This window comes from Nelumbo nucifera, chromosome 1, assembly GCF_055504915.1.
Source record: "Nelumbo nucifera cultivar China Antique chromosome 1, China Antique-T2T, whole genome shotgun sequence".
Classification (NCBI taxonomy): Eukaryota; Viridiplantae; Streptophyta; class Magnoliopsida; order Proteales; family Nelumbonaceae; genus Nelumbo; species Nelumbo nucifera.
This window is the reverse complement of record NC_142649.1, coordinates 96,086,283-96,093,077: the sequence shown is the minus strand read 5'-3', so window position 1 is coordinate 96,093,077 and position 6,795 is coordinate 96,086,283.

Genomic DNA, 6,795 nt, shown 5'->3' with positions numbered 1-6,795 from the left:
GGTGCGCAAGAGCCGGGATGCCGTCTTTACGTGCGAGGTCGCGCGATGGGCTGACATGCCTCCGAATCGACTCTTGGGACTAGCCTCTAGCCACTGCATGGTGGTAAGTATTCAACCTTTAGCTCCACTCTTCTCCCTTTTTTTTTACTTACCTCGATTTTCTTTTGATAGGTCAACTCCGCCCTTCATGCATTGGCCTGACAGTCTACGATCCACTCAAAGGAGGCTCGGGATGCCAAGGTGGAGGTACGAAAGCTCCATCGTGAGCTGGACCTAGCTCGGGGCAAGGTAATTTGGGCTAAAAAGGGGACCGAGTGCCAGAAGGAGCTGATCTCAACAATGACCGAGGAGAAGAAACGACTTCAATGAGAGGTCGAAACCTTGAAGCAATGGTCCAGGAATGAACTCAGATCTTTGAGACCGCCATCCAGGAGGCACGAGAAGAAGAGAGGAACCAGGTCGTTGAACGCTTCAAGGAATCCTCAGATTTCCGTGCTCTCCAGGTCGAATATGGCTCAAGCTCCTACCGCTCTGGGTTTAGGTTGTCCAGGTATCTGGTCCGGAAAAATTTCCCCGATCTCGACCTCGGTGCCATCACGATGTCAGGCTTAGCCCCTGGAGTGGCCAAGGCGGCGAATGAGGAGCCCGACTCGTCAAAGGAGGAGAGCGATGATGAGATCGAAGTGGTGGACCCCTCGGATAAGGCTGTCAGTCCTTCTGCGTGATTCTGGCTCTTTCTTCTTTTTTCCCTCTTTTTGAATTATAGATGTACACCCCAAAGCTATTGAATTCGAGCGATAATGAGATCTTTGTACTCAATCTTTTCATCAATGAAATACAAACTTTTTGACTTATCCTTGCGTAAAAATATTCTTAAGTGTGAGTGACTCCCGATCTGGGCAGCAAATGTATAGGATTCCCAAATTGTCGAGCTACCGAGCTAGATCTGGGCTACTCATTTAGATGCCGGTTGTCGGTTGTCCCTAATGGGCACTCATTTAGATGTCGGTTGTCCCTAACAAGCACAACCTATTGTTATATGCCGAAGTGGGCTAGACATCGTAAGGCTTATACTCGAGCTATCTTTTGCCTTAGGCATTAGAGGTACTTTGCCTATGCCGAAGAGGCGATTAGGACTTATATGCCCATGCCGAAGAGGCGACTGGGTCTTGGGTGCCCATGCTGAAGAGGCGACTGGGACTTATAGGGTGACGAGTCCGTCAATTCAATACTTCAGCCCTTAGGCGTTGGGGGCGACTTATTGTCCACCCTTCTTAATCCTGCCCATGCTGAGGAGGCAACTGGGGCTTATATAATGCCGAGGTCTTTTATTAGCTTGGCACTTTTAGTCCTTAGACTTCTGGGAGTGACTTACAGTCCGCTCTCCAGTTAGACGATCACAGGTAGTATCACCTTAGATTGCTGACGTTCCACGCCTGAGGCACCTGTTTTCCTTCTAAGGTTTCGAGCTCGTATGTGCCTTCCCCAAGCACCCGCTTTACTCAGTAGGATCCTTCCCATTTCGGTCCGATCTTACCAACACCGGGCTCAGGCACCATGACTTTATGAAGAACCAAGTCTCCAACACGGAAGTTTCACTTCTTGACTCTGGTGTTATAGTACCGAGCCACTCTCTGCTGGTAGGCCGCGATCCGGATGTATGCGAGGTCCCGTACCTCTTCAACTAGGTCGAGGTTGGTGCGTAACTCGTCATTGTTTGCCGCTTCGTTGTATGACTCCAAGTGTAGTGTAGGTACCTCAATCTCAACTGGGATCACTGCCTCCGTGCCGAAGGTGAGGTTGAAGGGGGTTTCTCCCATGGCGGTCTTCACGGTGGTTCGATAAGCCCACAGTACACTGGGCAACTCGTCTATCCATAGTCCTTTAGCTCGGGCTAAGCGTGCTTTTAGTCCACGGAGGAAGGCCCTGTTCGTGACTTCCACTTAACCATTTGCCTGGGGTGTGCCACTGAGGTGAAGTTCTGTTGTATCCCCATCTGGCTGCACCAGTTCTGAAACTTGATGTCCTCAAATTACTTGTCGTTGTCAGAGATAAGCACTCGAGGTAGTCCAAAGTGCTACCGCAATCTCAACTGTGATCATCGCAAGAGGTTCGGCCTCTACACACTTTGTGAAGTAGTGCAGTGCTACCACTAAGAATCTCCTTTGTCCTGTCGCTGGCGTGAATGGTCCAAGGATGTCGATTCCCCACTGCGCGAAGGGCCATGGGCAAGTGAGATACTTCAGGTCAGTAGCGTGCTGGTGGTGGACGTTGGTGTGCCTTTGATACTTGTCGCATCTTTTGGCGAGATCAAGTGCATCGGCCTTCATCGTTGGCCAGTAGTGACCCTGTCGTAGCGCTTTCTGAGAGAGAGCTCTGCCCCCCAAGTTTCCGCCACACAGACCTTCATGAGTGTCACGGAGAACGAGCCCGACTTCTAAGGGTCACAAGCAGCGCAAGTAGGGGAGCGTGTAAGATCTTTGGTACAGCCGCCCGTCTATCATGACATACTTGGTTGGCTGTCACTCTACCCTTCTAACCGTGTTGCAATCTGCAGGGAGGGTCCCATGAAGCAGGTAGCTCGTGAGTGGATCGATCCAGCTCGACTCTACTTGTACAACAAGAGCGACCTCTTCTACCCCCCGAGAATGCTAGGTCGAGGCAGGTTCTCTATGTACACAGTTCTCATGGTGTTGTCGCTTGTGCTAGCTAATCGGGATAAGGCATCGGCCTCATCGTTCTTGGATCTCGGGATCTGCCTGATGAAGTAAGATTGGAAATCACGCAGATCCTCTTTGACTTTGGCTAAGTAGGTGCCTATAGTTGGCTCGCGAGCTTCATATTCACCGGTGACCTGGTTGACCACGAGCTGGGAGTCACTGCAGATAACGAGGTGCTTGGCTCTTATTTCGTTTGCTAGAGCAAGTCTGGCTATCAATGTTTCGTACTCTGCCTCGTTATTGGATCCGATGAACTCAAACCGAAGTGCAAACTCCAACTTCACCCCGCTTGGCCTATACAGAATGATACCAGCTCCGCTACCTTGCTGATTTGACAAGCCATCCTCATGGAGGATCCAAGGCTCCTCATCCCAGGTTGGCGTTGCTCTGATCGGGGGATGTGCCGCACTGGTTGAAGCTTCCCCTCTGTGCTCGGGCTCAATCGATTCAGGGACTGCAGTGCTGAAGGTACATTCTGCGACAAGTCGGCTAAGGCTTGGGCCTTGATAGCTGTTCGAGGCTCGTACTAGATGTCATATTCGCTGAGTTCAATGGCCCACTTCATCAATCTATCGGAGACCTCGGGCTTGAGCAAGACTTGCCTCAGAGGTCTGTTGGTGAGGACGATGACGATATGGGCTTCGAAGTAAGGTCGAAGCTTCCGAATTGCGGTGAATAGTGCGTACGCTAGCTTTTCAATCTCTGGATACCTTGTTTCTGCATCCTGCAAAACTTTACTAACATAGTAAATGGGTCGTTGAACCCGATCTACTTCTTTTATCAGTACCGAGCTGACCACTCGTCACTCGGGGAGAGGTACAACTTCAAAATATCTACCTCCTCGGGTCGAGTTAGAACCGGGATACTGGTTAGGTACTTTTTGAGCTCATCGAAAGCGAGCTAGCACTCTTCGGTCCACTCAAAGTCCTTACTCTTTTTAATTGCCTTGAAAAAAGGCAGACAACGATCTGCCAACTTGGACATGAAGCGGCTCAGAGCGGCTATGCGACCGTTCAACCTCTAAACCTCCTTCAATTTACGAGGCGGTCTCATATCTAGGATGACCTTAATTTTGTTAGGGTTGGCTTCGATGCTATGTTGGTTAACGATGTAACCCAAGAATTTACCCGAGGTGACACCGAAGACACATTTATTAGGGTTTAACTTCATGTTGTATTTGCGCAAAATTTCAAAAACACAATGCAAATCTTTTATTAAATTATTTGAAAATTGAGTCTTGACGACCATGTCGTCTACATAACATTATACTTTTTTGCCGATCAGCGGCTCAAAGAGTCAGTTTACAAGTCTTTGGAATGTTGCCCCGGCATTTTTTGGTCCAAAGGACATGATCTTGTAACAGTACAGGCCTAACTCGGTTATGAAGGTCATTTTTTCTTCATTGGTAGGGTCCATCTTGATCTGGTTGTAGCCCGAGTATGCATCCAGAAAGCTCAGCGACCCTGAGGTGCGCCCACCAGACGGTCGATCTTGGGAAGTGGGAAGCAGTCCTTCGGGCAAGCCCGATTCAGGTCGGTATAGTCGACGCACATGCACCATTTACCATTGGCCTTTTTTACCAGAATGGGGTTAGCCACCCAACACTCAGGTAATGGACTTCCCTGATGAAATCGGTTGTGAGAAGCTTCCCGACTTTCTCGTCGACTACTCTCCAGCGCTCCGGGGCTAGGTTGTGTTTTTTCTGTCTAACGGGTCTAACTACAAGATCAGTGTTCAACTTGTGAGTTATTATTTTAGGATCTATGTCGGGCATCTATGCCGCGGACCCCGCAAACACATTTAAGTTTTCAAGTAAGAAGCTTACCAGCTGAGAACGCAAAGGCTCCTCAATCGATGCGCCGATTTGAAGAGTCCTAGCTAGATCTTCTGTTGAAACGGGTATAAGGACCGTCTCTTCTATCGGTGAAGCTCGCTCCTCAGTGTACTCCGTAGGTCGCTCTAGCTCGAGGTCATCTGCTATCTTGGTTTTCCCTTTGAGGGCGGCGACATAGTATTTGCAAGACTCGAGTTGGTCGCCTCGTGCTACCCCTACTCCGAAGTCCGTAGGGAACTTCATGGTCAAGTAATAGGAGGGCACCACTGCGTGAAGAGCGTGGGTAATGGGCTAACCTATAATGGCGTTGTACAGGGAGGGAGTCGTGACCACTAGAAAAGTGTGGTCGAACCTCGCAATGCTAGGCCACATACCGACCTCTACAGGTACTAAAATTTGCCCCAAGGGCCTGATTTCCTCTCCGTTGAAGCCTACTAGAGGAGGTTTCGCGGGCTTGATCTCGCTTTCTGGGAGCTGCAACTTGTCGAACGCGTCCTTGAATAGTATGTCTGTCAAGCTTCCTTAATCGACCAGGGCACGCTTCACTTCAAAGTCGTTGATTCTTATTTTTATGATGAGCGCGTCATCATGGGGGTACTGGATCCCGCGTGCATCATCTTCGGTGAAGAAGAGGGACTCTTCTAACCTTGGCCGCTTCGGAGGATTCTGCTCTTCTCTCTCTAACTCAAGAGCCGATGTCTTCGCTGCGGCTAATGTGCAGCCCGCGTTAATTGATCCGCTGATGATCATATGGATTATTCCTCGAGCCGTCCTTTCTTCGGGCAGCTGCCTCTACGGCTGCTCGCTCTGCCTGTTGCTGGATTCAAGAGCATCTCTCCCTTGCTCCCCCTATCGATCTGTTTGAATTTTACTTTCTTTTAATACAAAATTTTTGAGGTATTCGCGACAGATGAGTTCATCGATCTCATTGCGAAGATTTTTACAATTCTTGATGCTACGACCGTGGTCCCTGTGAAAGTGACAATATATATTTCCATTTCTAGTATTTGGATCCCCTCTCATCCGAGGTGGCCACTTCACATAGGAGGCATCCTTGATCGCCATAAGAATTTTGCCTCGCTTTGCATTTAAGGGCGTGGAGTTCGTCCTTTCAACTGGAGGAGTTCGGAAAGGCTGATCTGGTTTATTTCCTCCTCTAACTGGTTCATCCTTCTTCCGCTTATTATCCCTGTTGGTTGAGGTTTCACCTTCTCTTTTCCTCTTTTCTGGTGGATTCTCGCTTTTTTTGTTCATCTCTTCTTCTGTTCCGATGAACTGGTCAGCGATCTAGAGAAACTCTGTGACAGCCTTAGGCTTGTTGGCAACCATGTGCCACTTGAATTCTTTGTGGGTGATGCCTCTTGGTGCGGCTGTGAGTCTCACGGCAGAATCTAGGTCGGGGATCTGCAAGCACGCGTCATTGAAATGCTTGATATAACTCCGAATTGACTCTCCCTCCCTCTGGACTATCCTGAGGAGCCTTTCTTGGAACCTCGGGCACCTCTTGCTAGTGATGAAGTGCGAGGTGACGACCTGCACGAACTGCGCCCAACTTTTAATTGTCTCGGGCGTGAGGTTTCTGTACCATGTACGAGCCACTCCCTTACAGGTTGTGGAGAATGCAACGCACATGCAGGGTTCATCAGCCCCGGCGCTAGGTGCATCTGGGACTGGAAGGAATCCACGTGATCGTTCGGGTCGAACGACCCGTCGTACTTGTCCAGGGGAGGTACCTTGAAGTCTTTGGGCATTGAGACGGTTAGGAGCTCGAGGGATAAGGGAGACGGCACGGAAAGGAGTGGAGTGGTCTTCATGGTTCCCGAGCTCGCCTTTTCTTTGCCTTTAGGCTGTTCGGGCTGACTTTGAACTGCAGCTCGGCGAACCTTACGACGCCACTTCTGCTGCTTCTTTATTGGCTTCGCATTAGTGCAGCTGGCTTCTGTGTTGTCAGGTACTGTTCTTGCAGGGAGCTGCTTGGAGTGCTGGCGACAGTTGCTGTGGACTAAGGGACCTTGCCTAGTGTCCGTGGCCAGAATCCCAAACTGGTTTTCTACAAGCGGAACTTCGAACTGCGAAGACTGAGGTGAAGCGGCTCTAGTGGGCTGGGTGTCTCCCGACCTATTCACTTGTTGTGAGGCGGGAGGAGTAACCTGTCTCTCCCTCCTGCCACGGGACGAGACCTGGCTCCCAAGAGGGTTCTGGATCTGGGAGGTCTCTCTCCGGCGAGGAGGGAGTTCGCTC